Source organism: Haemaphysalis longicornis, unplaced genomic scaffold (genome assembly GCF_048455015.1).
Source record: "Haemaphysalis longicornis isolate Haplotype H1 unplaced genomic scaffold, Haemaphysalis longicornis Haplotype H1 scaffold_4, whole genome shotgun sequence".
NCBI classification, from domain to species: domain Eukaryota; kingdom Metazoa; phylum Arthropoda; class Arachnida; order Ixodida; family Ixodidae; genus Haemaphysalis; species Haemaphysalis longicornis.
Genome location: NW_027526361.1, coordinates 97,297,046 through 97,317,546, shown reverse-complemented (window position 1 = coordinate 97,317,546; position 20,501 = coordinate 97,297,046). Strand labels below are relative to the sequence as shown.

Below are 20,501 nucleotides of genomic sequence, written 5' to 3'. Positions count from 1 at the left end.
TTCAACTTTAATAGTTGTAGTAGCGTAAATTGGGGTAATTGGTCGGCAAATATTAAAAAAAAATACAACAAATGGCTGGAAAAACTTATACCCAGGACAAGTGGTTACGGATTAGTTGATAATTCTCCGAATTCCTGGAAAAGTTTTAACGCAAACGTTTTAATTACACTTGGAACGCAGCGATCAGCGAGTGAGGCATGAAATATTTAAGCAGAGTGTAGATGATAACTAGAGATGAACGTTCTCGCAATATAAGTATGCCAGTATCATTCCATTGCAAAGGCGATTTTTCCCCTCACACAAAGACGTACAGATTTTGGAAGGACAGGCGCACTCGTATTTCAGTTAGCAAAATAACGTCCAGACCAACGAATAAATAAAAAAAAAATTGTAGAAAGCTCACACTACCGTGCAAGGCTTGAAGGTAGCGAAGCTGTACTCAACCTTCACAACCATCTCGACAGTTTAAGTCCAGGATTGCAGCCGATTTTGTTCTTCCCGGCCGCAGGGACCTTTCTTGTTCCGCGAAAGCGTTGCCATGGTTACCGCGAACGCTGGAGTTGTTTTGCCCAATCTTTTTTTTTTTATCCAGTCAAGGTGCACCATCGGCGCGTGAAACACTCATAGTTAGTTATGATCTTTTGCGATTTTGGCCTTACCGTTTTTTTGCCGAAAATCGTGTTCACGGAACTTTGGAGAGCTGCTCCAAGATATCTACCGCCTGTCGAAGGTCATTGCTCTGCCTTCTTCCGGAAATTACATAAAGGCTGGCAGCTAAATCTGAACAAGTCGGTTACTTAAACCAATAAAGAACCTTTACCGTACCTTCTTTTCAGAGTTCTCAAAGTATCGAACTCCTTTATGCATTCATGGAATCACTGCCCAGTTGTGGTTCAGCTATCCGCAGAGAAATAACGAAAATGTAAAGATGCGTTTCTCAGAACATGCACTGTCAATGAACGCTGCGAGAATGTCCCGAACGAATACTGAGAGAGCCCAGCAACGCAAAATACTTAGCCAGCGCCGCGACAAAGAAGAACAGACGTCGAGTACCCGGAATACGGCGCCCAAATGTTTCGCCGTATTCTGCGGCGGGTGTTCTTGTAACCCTCCACGGGACGTCTCGCGCGGTGTAGCGGGTCACGTTGCCGGCGCTGTGTGCATGCAACCCTAGCGGAGGTCTTGACGATTTTCGGGAGGGGATTCCCTGGCAGATTTAGGCTACGAGCCAACCAACCCTCCTTGCCCTCAACGCACCACGAAGAACGCAAACGCCGGCCAGTGCGCTGGATTTCCTAGAACCCCTTTTCTTCCGCTCCTACCCTTTCGACCACCTTGCTTTTCTTTCACCTTTCTTCTTGGTATGCCACCTATCTCCGGTCTTTACTGGCTAGTTGCTGTTCATTTCTTTTTCTGTTTTTCCGTGTCTATGGTGTCCAGCGCACGCCCGCTCGATCTCTTCCTCCACCTTCTTATCCCTTCTGGCTACCATCTTTCATAGGTGAACTCACAAGCGCTAGAGCATCGACCTTCTTTTTTCCGTTCCTTTAAATTTTACCGCCGTATTTCTTATCCTTTACTATAGGTCGACCTTACGGTTGCTTATCTTCTTTTATTTCTTTACGCTCGTATAATGTCGCTGCTTCCTTCCACCTTTACTGTGCTTTCTCACTGTTTGGCTACACTTTACATACATACTGTGCGGGCCTATTTTCGTTGCCACTTTCCCCGTATACTTCGCAAAGAGATTTTCTTCCGATCCTGCGCCACCCAGATGCCCAAGTCGCCTCCCCCTATGTTTTGGCTCTTAACTTCCGAGTAGTTTATGTGACGCCCTTTCTTCTGCTAGAGTAGTGGGAGGTATGTAGTCGCCACCAACGTGCAAGGTCGCAGGTATACTAGCTGTCACTGAATGGAAAGAAGTGCCTCAAATTTAGAGGCCTAAATATGCTCCGCAAAGAAAGAGGAACGCTTGCATTGGCAGAGTCGCCTAAATTTAATGGGATATCGAGAGGATGGGAGAGAAACGAATGTGTGAGTACCTTATGTCGTTCTACAGCCCCGCTGTTATAATCGTGCGTAATACTCTCCTGCCCAGCGGCCGGACAGCCCGCAGCGTTCGTTTTTGCACGTCCGGCGCGCCTGCTTTGCCTGGTGGCGTACCTACCACCGGAAGACGGCGGTGCTTGTTCCCGGCGGCGAGCCGGCTGGTGCGACCTTGATTGCCCTTCCACGCGCACGTAAGTACATTATTGTCCACGTCGTTGGCACCGGAACACGGAAAGCCCCCCTCGATAGCCTTATCGCCGGGCCCCCCACCGCCGCTCACTGACCGCGGCGTGGCTTACCGCCGCGATGCCGGTTAGTAAGGGAAGTTTCGAGGAAGAAACAAAAAACAGTTGCCGGATTTTGTTTGTTTATTTGGGTTTGTTATGCTCGTTTTTACGCCCCTTTCCGTTTCAAATCCCTCCTTTATTTTCGGTCCCACCGTCCCTGAGATGTAGGAGAATGGTCACCGCAAGGATCATGTCAGCATTAAAAAAAAGAAGTAAGGGTAAGGCGAAGTAACAGGCAAAAAAAAAAAAAACAAAAAAACTGTGGTTGATTCCTCTGTCATAGGAATCAGTAAAACACAAACGTTAAATGTGCAGCGAAATCTGCAGCTGAGCATGATTTGCAGGTCGGCGTCAGTCTTGTGGGTGTGTTTGGGGAGCGACGTCCTGTTGGCGAGTCGCTTCGGCAAAGGTGTACTGGCGTCATTTCCGTGGCGGATATGACGCCCGTGAAATCTTGGGGTATCGCGGCATAAAACACTTCGTCGTGAAAGATAAAACCGGAAAACGAACAACCCTAAGTATAACGTATTCTTTAGTACTAAAGGTTGCCTCCCCACTAGAAGACCCTGTGTGCAGGCGTACACCCTTTACAGGCCGCGTGCTTCGTTTTACTGGCGCAATTTCCGTGACGGATATGACGTCCGTGAAATCTTGGTGTATCCCAGAATAAAACGCTTTCGCGTTAAATTTTTTACTCCCGTCACTTAGCCTTCGCGATTGTTCAGGGCCGCTATAGTTGATATTCTCACAGGATAGGTAGCTTGCATTCATTCGACCCTGACTGTGCCTTTAATATCCTTTTGGGATAAACTACAGCTTAAAGTAAGGAGTAAACATAGAAGTAAACATCTGTTCACCACTGAAACTGCCATGATGTGTTGCCTAACTTACTCTGCTCTAGATTTAATCAAGTGCAATTGAATGGATGTTACGTGTACAAAAACTTCGGTTGAAAATAAATATGACGATATCAGCCAATGACTGTGCATAAAAATGTATATAGACTTAGACACCAGTCGTTGGATTTACTCGTCTCCTTGGTACCTCTTTCGGCCCAATAACTCAAATGTTGAAAGGGAAGACCAACGGTAATTGAAACGTGGGAAAGAGCACAGTGCTTCTTTTCCTTATCTTTGATTTCCAGCGTATTAGGACAAGAATAAAGTCCAATATCTTCAGAAACCTGGCGTTGCTCAAGGATAGTCTTAGGACTCCGAACAGCCTTCTCACAATTACGTGGGCTGAACAACAAAGACGCACAGTTCATCTTCCCTTTAGTCATATCGAAAGGAGGTCTGACAGAGCTGTCTCCAGTTTCATTTTCTTTTCTTCGAGTGGACCGACATAAAGGCTGCTTAAAGTTGACGGTCACAGTACCGACGCCTGCAGCACTTCACGCACCCTTCTTTCGGCAGTCACTTGACGTCACAGAACTCTCAATCCTGACTGACGGCCGGATGAACACCGAAGTCTCCCTATCTGCCCACACACTACACTACGTCTACGCTTGCCTAACACAAACGAAAAGCCCTCACAGACACACAAAAATACAAAGCGTATTTTAACGCTTCTTCGTAGAGCGCGGGATTTAGGTCGGCGCGGCGGGAGCCAGCAGCGAAACAGCAGATTTAGAGGGCTTGACAACGTTCTTCACTTTCAGCTCCCTTCGGGCTGTCGGAGGAAGTGTTATGCTGCCCGCTCTGCCTCCTGCAGCCCGGACGCAATGCTAAGCCGGGCGTGCACGGATGAAGAGAAGGCGAAGGGGGCGATTGCGCGCGGCGAACTCTCTTGTCGCCTGGAGTCGCCTTCGGTTGTCAGGACTCTTTTACTTATGTATAACCGGAGCGGAATGCTGCAAAGTGCTTCTTTCAACCCTCGCTTCATTGTTCGTTTCTATTTGATTCGTTTCCTTAGTTTTTAGTGCCTCGTGATTTGAGAGACGGCGGGCTACAACTCCCCTATGGAAGCGATCCGGGGGCAGTGTCGGCTTCCAACTGAGTGGCAAGTGGCGCTTTCGCTTAAAACAAAGACGTGGGAAAAACGAATACGGGAAAGAGCGAAGCGACTAAAACCTGACTGGAACACGGACGTTGTTGCCAGCATACTCTACAAACGCGTGCTGGCAACACTGCTTCGTCCTGACCGCAACCGACGCTGAACGCTGCCCCTCACGGCTACGCTGGCAACACTTGCAACGCGCACTGAACAACGTCCGTGTTGCGGTCAGGTTTTAGTTGTTTTAGTCGCTTCGCTCAGCTGTGCTGCCCATCACCAACAGGCCGCGTCTAACGAGCTACAGTGAATCAGTAGCCCAGCTTTATTTGGAAGCTCCTACAATGTGCCCTTCTTGCTGGTTGCTTTCTTCAAACTGCTGCTGAGTGTTCTCCGTGCGATCCTTGTGTGAAGTGTTGCAACGCGCACTGAACGACGACCGTGTTGCGGTCAGGTTTTAGTCGCTTCGCTCAGCTATGCTGCCCATCACCTACAGGACGCGTCTGCCGAGCTACAGTGAATCAGTAGCCCAGCTTTATTTGGAAGCTCCTGCAATGTGCCCTTCTTGCTGGTTGCTTTCTTCAAACTGCTGCTGAGTGTTTTCCGTCCGATCCTTGTGTGAAGTTGGCTCACCGTGGTGCATTTCGTGCAGCACCACCACCCGTTTGTGCCAAGTAATCTGAGAGTGGAAGGCGAGCGTCACGCTTCCTGCAAGCTTTCGACATTGGTGCCTGTGCTGCTTCGTGTATTGCCCGGCGTGCTTCCGGCCGTCACTTTTATCTCATAGTTGTGATGGAATATGCCTAGCAGTAGTGACTAATAACTCAGAACTTCTAGATAACCTAGTGTGCTTCAACATGGTTTTACAATCTACTAGAGCGTGCAAGCTCCGCTTCAGTATGTTAGTAGTGCATTCTAGCCTGTGGGATCTGTAGTCGCATATTTTGACGTGTGTCGGTATATGTATGTTCCGTTCAGAAGAATTTATTGAGCATGTAGTCTTAAGTTTGTGCGAAGGGCGAACAACGAAACGCACAATGCTTTTTAACTGTACATAGAAGCTCTAGTTACAGCTGTGACCTGTGCTACCCACTTATGATGCCTGCTTCGCTTATATTTATGTCAGCAAGGCAGGTACAGACTGCTTCCAAATAATTGCCACATATACAGCAGAAAAGTGCCGCACTCTTTTGTGTTTGCATTCTGCGTTAGGATAGGATGATGTGCTGTTTTATGCCCAATTTGGCCTTTGGGTGAAAATATGTTTTATACCCAACCACCCTGGATTTTCTGTTTCTACTAGTGGAACAGCTGCACCATAGCCACTTTTACCTTCCAACCACTCTTCAAGAAGTCATTGGTACGTGCATCAGTTCTGGGTGCGAAGACCACAAGGACATTGAACAGACAGGACGGGCGCTACTTGCAACCGATTTATTTAGGGTATGTCGATCAGGTATAAGAAGCATAAAAAAGGTCACAGGCGTTTGGCAAGAGCACATTCCTTGGAGTAGATTGATAAAGAGGAGGCTCACTCACAAATTGTTCTTTCATTTGATACAAAACATTTGTTACATTATGTGCCATTACATCCGTGCTTTCTTTCACTATTTTACTTTTTGTCAACTTGGGTGCACAATTACAATGTTGCACTCAAACGGCCAGTGTAATTTTCTACCGAAGGTGCACATTTTCAAGTGGTCCCTGATACATCACTGATTTGGCCAATGAAAGCTTTATGTCAAGTCAAAGGTGTCTCATCGCACAACTAACAAGGGGCTTAGCATGCTTCTTACCACAAATTTTGTGCATCTTTCCTTGTGTTGTTGTACAAAGCATGGCACACTTTAAAGGTACCGAAAACACTGTCAGAAGATTTCATCTGGAGGCAACCTTTTTAAAGTTGTGCACATTTCGGTGTGACCTTGGTATGATCTTGGAAAAAGTTTTATTTCAAAAATGGTCTGCAGTAGCCGTTGGTGACACAGCTTTTGCCTTATAAGAGTCACTGCCAAGATGTTTAGAGGACTACACAACAGATAACGTTTCCACCTGCACTATTTTTATGCGGGAGCACTAGGTTCCCCACTTTGTAGTGTTGTGTCCGCTGTTGAGTGAAGCCTGTCATTCAAGCCTGTGTGTGCCCTGAACAGTAGCGTATGCTCTCACAGGGATTGGCAAGGACAGGGTACTGTTATACTTTGGAGGCACTAGGAGCAGGGTCCATCTGGACCCACTTAGTGAGTGCTGTAGCTGCACAGGATGCGCAGCGGACGATAGTGCGGAGAGACGGTTAGCATTATATATATATACATTAAGACAAACTCGAGGGGACGGCGAAAATTTCTATTACCAGAAATTCGTCTTCAGCGGACGGTATTGCGTTGTGGATGTTACAAGTAAACGAAAGTGTTGTTTGTCTTAATCATGGCACATGGAGTTCATCTTAAGCGGACTCTGGTACTTGTAGAGGTTGGAAAAGGGAGCTGAGCATCGCCAGTGGTCAATTTACTATGACAGCAAAGAGGGCAGCCACCAACTCGGAGGGGCGGAAAAAGCGGGGAGCCCCAGCTCGAGGAATCAACATGGCTTTGTGAGAGAGGCGAAGTTTTCTCCACTGGCTCCACTGGCGGTAGGACAGGCCAACTATTTAAACTGATATCGAAGCTCAGTGTCACACACAGTCGTACTGAACAAAAAAAACAAATCAGAACGATGACCAAGCTGTGCTTCCTCCACTCAAGCGCTCCTACTTGCACTTCCTGTAGTCAAATGACTTCCAAACTCTTCTTTGTAATGGAGGATATGTAGTTCACAGAAAACAATGAAAATGAAGCGCCGACTGTGCATGCTACATCAGATTGCGAAAACAAAAACATTATCTTCCAAAGGAATTAGATGCACTACTCCTGCGATATTCCTTTTTTGCTAGAAGTGTACAATGATAAAATTCGGTACTGCAAATCACGTGCAAGTAGAAAAAGTAACTGCAAATATAATAAATTATGTTCGAATATGAATATCATTGGTTTAGTGTAACAGCTTTGAAAGCTGAGGTCAAAGGTAACTTGGGCAATCACGACCTAACACGAGTGTGTGCACCGATTAGAAAATGGTACAAAAAAAAGTGAAGAAAAGACAGCGGAGCAGTGAACAAAATTTGGCATACATGGATGTGGTTCTTCAACATGCTGTGAATAGCAGTATATATTTGACTGGATGCAGTCCTTCCAGTCATTCAAAAGAGGCCCTTGCTATGCATGCCTACTAGGACCAGGATGTTACTGCAGGCATTGCCAACAAGTAATAACTCAATGTCTTGCTCATGCCGTTCTCTTGAGTAGATGGTTCTTCCCAGCTCATAAACTCTGTACTGGTAACATTCCACTTCATCTAATGTACACCAGAGTGAACAAATTGGCTTTGGGCAAGGTTTTGCATGCATTAGGCTTTCTTGCATGGCGTAGGTGTCGTGCAATAAAGCCGACCTAAGCAGGCGTGTCTTGCGGTAACCCACTGTAACTGCCCAGCATCTAGGATGTTTTGCTGCCATCATCGAAGACGTTGGTTCAATCCCAGCTGTGGCAGCCATTTTTCTGGTAGAGGTGGAAAAGAAAACCTCTGTATAGAGACTTCGTTGCACATTTCAAGGCCCCCAAGTGTTCCAACTTGAACCATAGCTCCTAATGTGGTGTCCTTCAAGGAGCATGTGCAGCTTCGGCACGTAAAACAAAGCCCCCTCCCCCCCTCCTGCAAAAAGGATGCGTATTTCAGCTGTTGAGATCACTTAACTACATTAGACTAATAGAGGACCTTTACTTTCAGATTTTTATTGACTTAGAAATTTGGTGTTCCCTTGAAAACCCGGTGTTTTATCGCAGCCCTTCAGGATTTAGGGTATTTCTTTCAACAGTGAGGAAGCCATGGTGTACACCAGATATTGCCATTTCAGGCAAGAGCAGACAAGTCTGGTCGCAGTGAAAAGTTGTGCCACCTCTAAACATTTTGGTCAAGTTGTCATCCCATCCATGTTACGACTGGGAACTTTTAAATTTGTAATAGTGCCGTGGAGGCCTTTCCTGCCAGCTAGTGTACACAGACGAACTGACAACTCTTCAGTAAAAATTTTGTCTGCACTTAGTGAAAAATAAAGTAGGATTTATGGCTTGCTTTGCTGCCATATTTTCATTCCATTCTGTTAAGCAGGACCTGGCCGTCAAAGTTACTTGTAGAATTGACACTTGGTTGATTGATTTTAGGGTTTAACACGGCGACGCAATGCAGGCGATGAGGTGCACCGTAGTGGAGGGCTCCAGATTAATTTTGACCACCTGGGGATCTTTAACGTGCGCCGAAATCTCGTACACACGGGCGTTTTTGCTTTTCGCCTCAATCAGAAAAGCGGCCGCTGCTGCCGGGAATCGAACCCGCGACTTCGTGCTCAGCAGCGCAATGCCTTAGCCACTGAGTCACCGCGGCGGGTAGAACTGACACTTGGACAAGCAGATACAAACTATAATGACAAGATGCAACACTAGAAAAGGAATCGCACTAGTAAATAAATTTTATTCATAACAATCCACACAAATATATACACCGACATACACTTGTAATGCAGGTTTTATGCTATAAGGCGTACAACTGCAATTAACATAAAGGGTTGACAGCGCATAAACACGACGACACAAGGAAGAGAAGGCAGTCGTGTTTACGCGCTGTCAACCCTTTATGATGCTACACCAACTAGCCCAACAAGCCATCCTCGTGAACTGCAATTAACGAATATATTTGCGTCATTTGTGTGCTTACATTGAGGTGTACAAAACTGTAGGCACCAAAAACAATAGCAATGGCCATGAAAGGCACACGTACCCATTGAAAATTATATTCTAGCATATTGCAATTGCACTTCAACAACAATACATAAACAATCCATGTGGATTATGTGTATAGTCAGCTGAAGAGGATGAAAGACAGGATCTATCCATCTCCGCTGTTTTTTTTTACTTTGCCGTGGCTAAAACCACGACTGGCTTCATAGATAGTGACCTACCGATGGCAGCCAGCGACAATGGGGGCCAGTGTGCCAAAAAATTGCTGTGTAGGAGCGGCACGCCCCGACAGGAGGGGCTAAATAATCTCCAACCTCACCAGCTTCGCTTTTCTCACAGTGTGACTGCTGGCCCAAGATGTAGTGGCTGTAACAATCGGTACCGACCGTTCCAGTCGGTATGTATATCACCAGTCAGCACCTCGAATTCAGCACTTAGTCACAAGTCAGTATCAGTCAGCCGGACCAGATTCTCACCTATGCAGAAGTCAAAGTGCACAACTAAACCATACAGGTATATATCTGCCTGCTTGACTACCATTATTAATTTTTGAGCATACCCGTTCATTCAAGCGTTCAGAACCTTTACCAACTTTGTCTTTACATGGAGAAGCTTTTTTTTTGGCATGACGCTCGTTTGCGCACATGCGGAAACACTTGAGTGTGTGCAAAACAGTTCCAACTTGGCCATATTTCAAGCGTGGCAACGCCGTCATTCTTGCGCGGAAGCATAATGTTTTGCAGTAGCAGGAGCACTACTTGACAAAAATTTCTTCAGGGGCTGTGGTGCTTTCGGATAAGCTGCGCCCCTCTTGTAGCACCTTCCGCAAGCTGGCTTGCCAGCCCTGCAAGTGGCCAAGTTGGGTATACAACAGTTGACCCCGGTCAAGGCCAGCAATGAGAACCGTACATGTAGTTATCTTCAGGATATCTTTTTGAGCCACGCCCTCGTGCCAAAGCGATAGGAACCAAAATGAAAAATGCTTTGGCCATGTCGCACGCAAAGAAAAAAGTTTAGCAGTGTTAATAATTCTTTGCAAAACTATTCTTTTTGCACTTTGGCAGGGCATGAGCAACAAAATCACTGAATCGCTCCACAGCAATCACTTTCTTCTTGCTCCGCAAGTGTCCTGGCTCTAACATGCAGCTCAAACAGATGAGGCACCCTACTCCGCTGACCATGAACAGAAGTTGGGCTCCAGCAACATAACACCTGTGGTGCCAAGTTTATACCAAGTTTGTTGCGTCCTGGCTTGTGGCTCCCTGGGAGTAACAGGTCCTGGCAAAAAAAAATGGGCAGTAACAGTTAGACAAATGATTGCAAGGAGAAAAAAATCAATTTCTCCTTTTACAGGATTACATGGCACAACGAAATTTCACATATATGCATGAGCAAACACACACGCACTCCTTAAAGGAGGCTCCATGTCAATGAGGCATGGGTGACGTAACACTGCCCCTTTCGAAGGGGCAATGTTATGCTCTTCATCTTGCTGGATGACGTGGCCAGCATGTCAAAGATGGCAAGACCGAGAGAAGGAATGATGATGCGGAAGGGAGACAGCGGCATTCTACTCGTTCATAACTGTCACACATAAGAAGCTGCATCACGCTTCCATGACTTTCTTACACTAGTGAGGACCACATCTGCTTCTTGTAAGCACAGTCGTGATCCCACTCATCATTCCCCACCCTCTCATTAGTGGAGTGCGGCTCCTCCCCGAGTTAGTGATGGCTGTGACAGTGTGTAGTGATGCAAGTAGTACAGATAAATTTTAGTATAAGTTTGCTAGGTGCCCTACCTTATTGAATTGCATCTGTCATTTTGTCAACCTGTGAAGTCTGCCGAAATATGCGTGCAAGAAAGAAAAAAAAGAAAGAGTGTAACAATGTTAGACCACACAGAAAACAGCACAGTAGAAGCAAAGGATAGGGTGAGGACGGGACAAGAGCGAACTTTCAATAAATGCTTTATTGTAGGACCAGCATGTATAAACACATCTGGCTTGTAATAGGCGTGAAAGAGAGAAAAACATCAAAACGAAAGACTGTTGGAAAGCAAAGCTTTAAACGACACCCACAACAATCGCCCATGGGATATCCCTTGAATTCATCTCACACGTGGCTCTACAACGAGTGAAACCAGAGATTCTGCCAGCCGTTACTTGAAATCCGCGGGGGCGGCGTCCCGAATGCTGCAGCGTCGGCCACGGCCTGGCTAGAGTGGTGGACGCTGCCTCCATAGCCTGCCCGTGCGTTGGCATAAAGAAAACGGAGAGGAGCGTCTTCCGAAGTGTGAGACAGCAGAACCTAGCCATCGTGATGTGCTAGCTTGGGGTTACGCCACTGCGTGACACAAGCGCAGACACCGAAACAATTTGGCATGTGAGCTTAGAGATTCCAATTTATACCGATTTAAAGTTTAGTAAGTTTGAGAATTGCAAGAAAGCTGAGGGAACTTTTATAATCACTATTTATCAGGACCAGTTGCTACTTTTGCCTTTTGTAATATTTCTTAAAACACAACCGAATTGGTATTCATCAATTTGAAAAATGGAGCCCCATTCGTGGCAAGTAGTGCGCAAAAAGTAGCGTTTCTCTAGCGGCCAGATGTCTGTATGTGGTTTGTACATTTTGTTTTCTCGTGCTGCAAGTGGCGGTTTTCGTCTCTCATCTATTCCTGTTTGTTTTTCTTTCCTTTTCCTTTTCTCCTCTTACGAGCCAGATGTGTTTATATGCGCTGGTCCTGCAATAAAGAATTGGTTGAAACTTTGCACTTGTCCCGTCCTCGACTTGTGTTTTTACTGCACTATGTTTCTCGTGTGAGTATGAACCAACATGCCCAAACATTTTCTCTTCTACCCTCCAATAGTTTCAAAGAAACAGGCCATGCAATTCAGCTGATATTGTGTTCATCATCACGCTTTTAGAACTTGATTGATTGATTGTAGGGTTTAATGCGCCGACGCAACGCAGGTGATGAGGCACACCATAGTGGAGGGCTCCGGATAAATTTTGACCACCTGGGGATCTTTAACGTGCGCCGCAGCCTCGTACACATGGGCGATTTTGCTTTCCGCCTCGATTAGAAAAGCGGCCGCCGTGGCCGGGAATCGAACCCGCGACCTCGTGTTCAGCAGCACGCCTTAGCCACACGCTTTAGAACTTCACAGCATAAACAATGCCAAGGTAATCATGCACTGTCGAACCCAGAATAGTGGCTGTACTAGTCACACAGAACAACATAAGTAACAGTCACTAAGCAGTGCTTAATGTCAGTTCAAGCACTACCGCATCAATTGACATTAGGTAAACAATTTTTTTTCATCTAGCATGCATTGCATTCCGTAAGCATATATGCTGGTGTATGCATATATGTGTGCCCGCATATTTTGTATACATACGCACTAGTGGCATAGGTAAGATGCATAAACTTGTGTATAGCTTCTTAGCCAACGCCTTTTGGCCTTGGCCACTACAACACCAGCCAGATTAAATTGTGGTGGAGGAACTCCTGACGTTTGTACTGTGGATCCGGGCAAATTTTGTTACAGTCAGGCACACATCACATTTCTGATAAAATGTGGCACTCCTTAGCATTCAGCTGAGCGACAGTGGGCCACAGTACTGGATGCATTGCATGGACATTAGAACGTAACGACACCCTGCAGTGTATGGGGATAGCATTCCAGCTTACTCCATTGTGGGATAATATTTGATAGCTGAAGCAAAAAGCACCATAATTGTTTGGCCATCGAAGTCAACCAACGTGTAAGCAAGGTGCTCACTGCATGTTCCAAAACATGCAAACGTCTATTGCAATCTCGTCCTGTCTATTATGTTCGGTTATTATGCACGCTTTCAGTGTTTAATCAACTTCTAATTTTCGCTACACATTCCCATTGAACGTCCGCAATACCCGCAGCTGCGCCACCGATGTGTGCAACATTTGTGAGCGTCGCCCTCGCCTTACCGCGGACAAATTTACCCGTAAATTTCAACCTCATAAAAATCAGATTTCATCACATTTAAAAGTTTTCAAAAGAATGTTCGATCACTGACTGATTCGCACTCTCTCACTCACAAGACATCCAATCGTCATCGCATCGTCACAAGTTCTCGAAGCGAAGATCGGCAAATCGTAACGGTCATTCTTCGCGGTTTTCAACGATATCGATGCAACCAGGCAGGTTTCATTCACGGCAAATCATGCCTGAACATCAAAGGAGTACTATAAAAACAACGGCACAGCCGCAAGCAATGAAGCAACCAAGTTACAGCCACGGGACGTGCAACAACGCCGGTAAGCAGGTCGGCCGATTCCACTGGTATTTGTACTATACACAGCTTAACAGTAGAGAATCGCTAGGCTTCGAAGCTATTTTGGCTTCGGCTGCGTCACTTAAGCTCGAAAACCTCGTAATATAGACCGTAAATAATTATTAAGCGGTATTTGAGTTCGATAACTCACTTGCCGTACACAGACATGGGCGCCGCCATCTTGGAAGTTTGTTTACATCAATGTTACCAGACGAGCATCCACATTTCGCTAAATTGAGAGGCCACTTACAATTATTGCGATTTTGGGTACTCATTAAGCTTAAAAACAAAGCCAAGGTAGCATAGTATTCATCCACAAAACACAAAATTCGCTGTTGCAAATTATGGTGCATGAGAATGCGCTCGTAGCAATTGTGTCACCATAATGGATTGGCAGAAAAGTTTAATGCATACAAGGTATTTTTATTTAGTTATGCTGTCTTTCAGTAGGTGAGCACGCTCACTGTCCTGTGTCGCGCTGCTTCTGCGGACCGTGTGGCTTGCTGCTAGAGTTGTCTTTCAAAAAAGTCCGGCATTTATTCGTTCTTTTATGTGACCAGCCACCAGTAACAGACATGTTTTCACTGTTTTTTCCATATGCTGCAAGCTATGTTCAATCAGGTGTGTGTGGCACCTGAGGTAAGCTTCCACACATTTCTACATTCTCCAGATGTGTGAAATAGAACAAGCTGGCTTTTCCGCCAGATTCATGGCTCACACAAGAAAACTGGCGCTCAACTAAGAATAGCTTGTTCTGTTTGGTTTATTTCAGAAACAATGATTTCTTCTATGGTTTGAGCATTGTTGGACAAATACACTGGCACATTGGAGTCCAGCATGATGCCAGCCGTTGCCCACTGTGCGTATAAAGATAAAGGAGCATTTAAAAAGTTGGAATGCAAAATAAATGTTCTGAGCTATGTCGGCAGTCCATGCGTGTTTTGTTCTCCATTGCAGTTTGTACAGAGTGATTTTGATATGATTGGTAGCAGAATATCTGACACTGAATTTGCTCACCACTGGCTGCACTAGAAGAAACCGCAAACATAATAATACGTAACTAGTATACTGTGAATCTCTCTGAACACTGAGCTAGAAATAATTCTCAAAAGGAAAAAAATAAAAAAAAGAGTAAAGAAAGAAAGGGGGAAAAAAAAAGGTTACTCAAGATTACGATACCCCCAATGCAAAATCGGAGCGCAGTGCAAACTGCAGTCTTCTCGGTGACGGCGCGTAGCTGCTGTGTCTCAGAAGTGACCGCGTCATCAGTGAACACACGACAGCGGGCGCAACTCTGGTGTTTTATCACAGTGCATCACTGCCGTCAAGCATGTCTCGCGCGGCCTCTGCTTACTGCCCTCCCCCTCACGCTTTCACCATACTTTCCTCCTCCACCTTCCTGTTTGCTCTATCTCATTTATCTCTGGTGCCCTCCTCTTCATTCGGTTACACCGAAGCTGACAGTGATGTGAACCTCCACCTTCCTGTTTGCTCTATCTCATTTATCTCTGGTGCCCTCTTTATTCGGTTACACCGAAGCCGACAACGACGTGAAACCACAGAAGCGAAGTGGGCACTTAAGGGGTGCCCTCTAAATAAGAAATGGCAAGCAGATTACCTCAGAAAGCTGTGTTTCAATGAAATTTCTTTTATACCTAACCTATCCTAACCTTGTAGCTGAACAGTTGGCATTCTTCAATTTACCCCAGTCAGCAAAAGCATGATATACAGCTGTTTAACCCTTGTTCGTTTTTGAAAAGTGTTTTTTCCGTTCTTTCCTTACTTTTTTTGCTGCTCCAGCAGCGCTGGGAGCATGAGCATGCAAGAAAAAATTTTTGTATGTGTTTCACATGAAAAGTTGTATGGCCATGACACCTTTAACTTGCATTACAAATTTCCTGCTTCACTTTAACCGAAGCAATTGAATAATTAAGTGAAGCATCAGTTTTACATTTAAAAAATGGGTAAAATAAGCAAGTCCACCAAGGCAATAAATATTTTAAAGACAAAATGAAATGTCTATTTATATGTTATGTTAAAGTTGGGAAAATTAAAATTCTTCATGATTAGTGTTTGCTATTAATTCAATTTGCAACATTGTTTACTGTTTGAAGCATTTATAATTTACAAAAATTCCTTGGGGCACTTAGTCTGCTTATGTGGTTTTGAAATAACAAGCATTGTGGCTTCAGCTGGCATTATATGCTTCCTGCACTTTGGTCTTGTCATTGTACTTGCCTGGTCAACCAAAGTTAGCTGGTGCAGAATCTAGCAGTACACCCGACGTCAAGCACATTCCATACCAAGACACGGTGCTAGTAACTCCAATACCTTTGAGAAACATCATGTAAACTGATAGGTTCGCCTGGCATGCTATTGAGGCACAATTATGTAGTCCCCCAACAGCTCCGACAAATACCAGGCAATCTGATGGCTCCAGATGGGAGGTTATTGAGCCACGCAGTCTTGTAAGAGCCACCAAGGACTTGCTTTCGTTTTTTATGTTATTTCTCCTTTTAGCACACTTTTGTTCATACGCCATGCTCCACGCGTACCTGATAAATATCAGGGCCATTCACTGCTTATAACACTAAATATTTCGCCTCATGGAGCAGATAAGGCTTGCACCTCATTAATAATGATGATGATAAGTGATAGTGGTATCCCTTTTGTAGCGGGGTGATGACATGTCATCTTATCAAAAAAAAAAAACAACAACTAATATACCTGTGTTTTACACGCATTTAATACTAGCTCTGCTCTTAGGGCAGGCACAAAAAAAACTTGGCACAAAATACTTATTCTTTCTGTTACACGTGGTAGCTGTCCTAGGCAATATTCCCGTCTGCTTTTCATCCACCAGCATTCTATTAGAATATCTTCTCTTTGTCGCCTCGACAGCCCTGAAGTTGACTTCCTCTGTGCTACCCTGAAACCCTGCGGCTTCTGGAAGCCAAACATTTCCCTCTAGGTTTGGATGGATACCCTCGCATTCAAACACTATGTGCCACATAGTTTGTTTCTTTTCCGCAGACCGCGCATACCCCATCACTTTGTGTATACTTTCCCACAAAGCTCCTCGTTCACAAGCAATCTGTCCTAGCCTCGAGAAGCAAAATGCTTCCCTTAGAATTATCGTAGAAATTTTCCTTTCTATTGTCCAATTTCTCAGCCCTGTACATTTCTAACGACGTTTTAGCTTCCATTTCTTCTCTCCATTTATTCATTTCTATCTGCCTTGCCTCCTTTTGGTTGCTTTGGCTGTCTTAGCTTCTCCACTGTTGTTTCTGCATTTCATCTAGTCCTCTTTAACCACTGCATGTCCACGCTTTTCATGTATATGTACCTGAAAACCTTAGCTGTCCACCTACGTCGATCCATTGCTCTCAGCCTCCTCTCAAAACATATTTTACTCTGAGCTTCTCGAACTGGAAATGCCGCTCAGGCCATTCCTCTGTGCACTGCTTCGTTACTTGTTTTTCCATGCGCTCCTAAGGGCAAATGGCCTACTGTTCTCTGGTTCACTTCAAGGTCTGATTTCAAGCTTATTAATACAGAAATAAAAGTTGGCTCTGCCGCACAACATGCAAACTTACAAGCCTCACTGCATGGCTTGTTCCTTGGGGTAGGTTTTTTAGCACGACACCAAAGCCATGCAAGAAAGCGTACCACAAAAGCCTTGCACAAAAGTGGAACTCTTGCAGCCAATGTTGGCTGCAAGAGTTGGCTGCAACCAATATATAGGTTAATTTGAAGTTACTTAGCATAAAAAAAAGAGAATGTGAAAGCAATTGAAAAAACAAATGTGCGCGGATAACGCAATCTCACTGGTAGTAACCCACAACGGAGAAACTTGTATTGCTTCATGTGAAGGAAGGGAACAGTGAAAATTGCAGTTAAAGGCTGTGGCATAAAGAGAACAGAATTGGGGCTGCTGCGATTACGGCCATTTTGGACCTCTCGTCGCGGCAAACAAGAAGACAGAAAAATCAGATGGCGAATAACTTCACCGTATGAAATTTCAGACGTTGTTATACACTGGCACAGCCAGGTAGATGGCAGTACCACTGATGCTTTCGAATTATTGGACATTCCAAAAAAATTGGCCAGTGACCGTGTACAGCGCTCGGCGATTGAAACGCGATACTCGGAGCGCGTGGCTGCCGGTGCTTGCTGCGTTACAGGTGAGCGCTTGTGAAAGCGAGCTGACGCATTGTGGTATACGGTGAGGGTGAGAGCATTTGTGACGCATGCTTAGTGCATCTGGGAGACAGCCCTTCAGTGCGTGGTTCTTGACGGCGCCATAGGGTTGCTACATGCCATGGCTTCAAAACGCTGCGGCTGCGTGCTGCGCCGGGCCACGATAACACATCGCGATAAATGTGCATTCAAATTCTTCATAATGCACGCGGTGCCCGCTCACCCAGCTTCGCACGGCACGGCACAGCACGCAGGCACAGCGTTTTGAAGCCATGGCATGTAGCACCCCTATGGCGCCGCCAAGAACCACACACTGAAGGGCTGTCTCGCGGATGCACTAAGCATGCGTCACGAACGCTCTCACCCTCATCGTATACCACAATGCATCAGCTCGCTTTCACAAGCGCTCACCTGTGGCGCAACAAGCACCGGCAGCCACGCGCTCAGAGTATCGCGTTTCAATTGCTGAGCACTCTACGCAGAGATCGAAGTCAAACATTATGATTAATTTTTCATCAAGGAATTTGGCATCACTACTCGTTTAAAAGCACCTTTTCTTACATAAAAACTTGCACACACCTATAAGGTTGCAATCAAGGAATGCGAGGCCTGAATAAAACGGAACACTCGGTGGATGAGTGTGAGAGGAAAACCTATGGGCAACAGATGGATTTGGAAAAAGCAGGATAGGAGAAATCGGAAATGGAGCAGACAGGCCTCTGTTCTGGAGTGTACACAAATAGACTCAGGATGATGACTACGGCATGAGCAATGTGAGAAAAATTCTCGTCTGGCGATGTGGGGCCAGTCAAGGAGTGCCCCGTGTCAGCAAAAAAGTAGCGATGGCTACCTATTCTTCGATTACCTGAGGCTCCTTTTTTCTTAAAACCCCACTTGCATTGCTTGAGGAAATTTTTGCCGAAACGCAATTTCATTAGTAAATTGCAATAAATAACTGACTTCTAAAACGACCATGTACAGCAACCTCTGTAGTGCAGTCTTAGAGATAAAAAAAAGAAACAGCAGCTTTGAATGCACTCAACACCAATGTTTGGGCACAAAATGTTAGTGCATTAGGTGGGTGCACCACATGGTACGCAGTATTTGATCATTGTTAGCATCGAGTGTCTCCATTCAACTTTCCCCTGAACAGAATAAGTCGCGGCATGTATCCTGTGGAATCCATTCCATCTTCTAACTCCTGCATGCGAGCGCTAGGAATTCTCATTGATGTTTCCTAAAAAATTACAACAGAAATTGTGGTGACAGGTGCAAATTGTATTTTTACACACACACGCACACACGCACGCTTATATAATCCAGCTTCTCAACAGGAATATACTTTCACTGCACTGTCCCTACGAAAGACAGACTGCGAAGCGCAGATTTTGCGAAATACTTACACCCGCAACGAGAACAGTGACGCCCTTAGCCCAAGGCATCGACAAGCAGTCTCTTGAGGTAGGTCTGTCTCTCTTTAGAAACAGCGCAGGTCACCCGTCGGCCACTCGTACACGTGCACCGGCTGTAGTGGAAATTTTCGACCAGCCCCTGTAATGGAAGCAGTGAGCGACGTTTCGATGACATAAGATACCGAAATAAATACCTCCGAAACTGTGCCCGCTTTGCATTTGTGCATGCAACCCAGAACCCCTGTTCTGCTTACTGAGGCTGTGAACGTTCACCTCGGTATAATAACTGTCACCAGTAGTAAGCATAGTGACACCATAGCTAGCAGATTCGAGCTCAGTTACGCATATGAGCCCGTAAGAAAAAAAAAAAAAATCACGACACTATGCTTGCGGGTGCGCGTTCGCAAGAAATATGGCACGTAGCTTACCCACTTTAAAATGAGCCTACACTTCTACCACGAGCCCTTAAGCCAGCAACACCTTGTGTGTTTTCTTCGGGGTATAAAAAGCGCAATATCAGATGACTAAACACTTACCTCCTCACGAGCTTGTCGCTACCACCGACGTAGACGGTCACAAAATCGAGCTCGCCAAGTCTCCGCCTTTGTGTCGTCGAAGCTGAATGTTTGAAGTTGAGGCGCAGACTGACGTGAGGCTCGGTAGCACCCTAGGAACGTCAGCTGGAATAACAGCTGCCATTTCAAACCATAACAGCGTACAAGCCGTCCGTCCGTTCTGTTGAAACGGTGCCGCAAAAGCACGGACAGACGAACAAGAAACAAGAAATGCACAAAACAACATCGTCAGCGTTGTCAGCATGGCCAAAGCCCCTCAATTTTTCACACCAAAGTTGGAGAGATTTTGAGGCCAAAAAGACAGCGTTGCCAGCATAGTTGGGTGCGTTTAGGCCGATTTGGCGGCGGTTGTGGTCAGGTTTTAGTCGGATGCAAGAGGAAGGGATGCGTTGTGCTGGAAACAGAAAATCTGTGTGAGAATAAGGGTCACATGACTAAAAAGGGCAACGCTTCCACGTTTTCTTCTAGTCTACACAGTTGCATCTTGGAGTGTTGAGGCAGACGGGCAGAGAGAGATGGCACTGCGGCAGAAGTTAGCGTGCCTCGTCGAGGAGCACGGACAGAAAGAAAGGGTCACGAATTGGCGACAACAGCGCCCGTATATTGCGTCCATTCATCGTGGCTCCCGTTAGTCGCTCACGCCAACTGCCGGAAGAGCGGCACTGGAGAACGAAGGCGAAGACCCGGAAAGGACTTTCAGCTCGCAGGGGGAAAGTGTGGCGGTTATGGGTGCGTAAGTTTCCGCTGAAACATGGACGTTCTTCTGAAGAACGCGGAGCCTGCTCTTTACTGTCGAGAGCTCGAGTTACAAATGCTTCTTAAGCGCTGGGAGTAG

The 20,501-nt window shown here is 45.7% G+C and overlaps 1 long non-coding RNA gene across 1 annotated transcript; it reads right to left on the bottom strand.

Annotated features, from left to right (window-relative positions):
* Positions 1–10,305: 10,305 nt before the first annotated feature.
* On the bottom strand, positions 10,306–19,854 carry LOC144179133 (uncharacterized). The gene is made up of 3 exons (XR_013324157.1): positions 19,628–19,854; positions 19,083–19,230; positions 10,306–10,438 (listed from the first exon to the last, which is right to left on the bottom strand). It is a non-coding gene; the product is annotated as an uncharacterized LOC144179133 (long non-coding RNA).
* Positions 19,855–20,501: the final 647 nt, after the last annotated feature.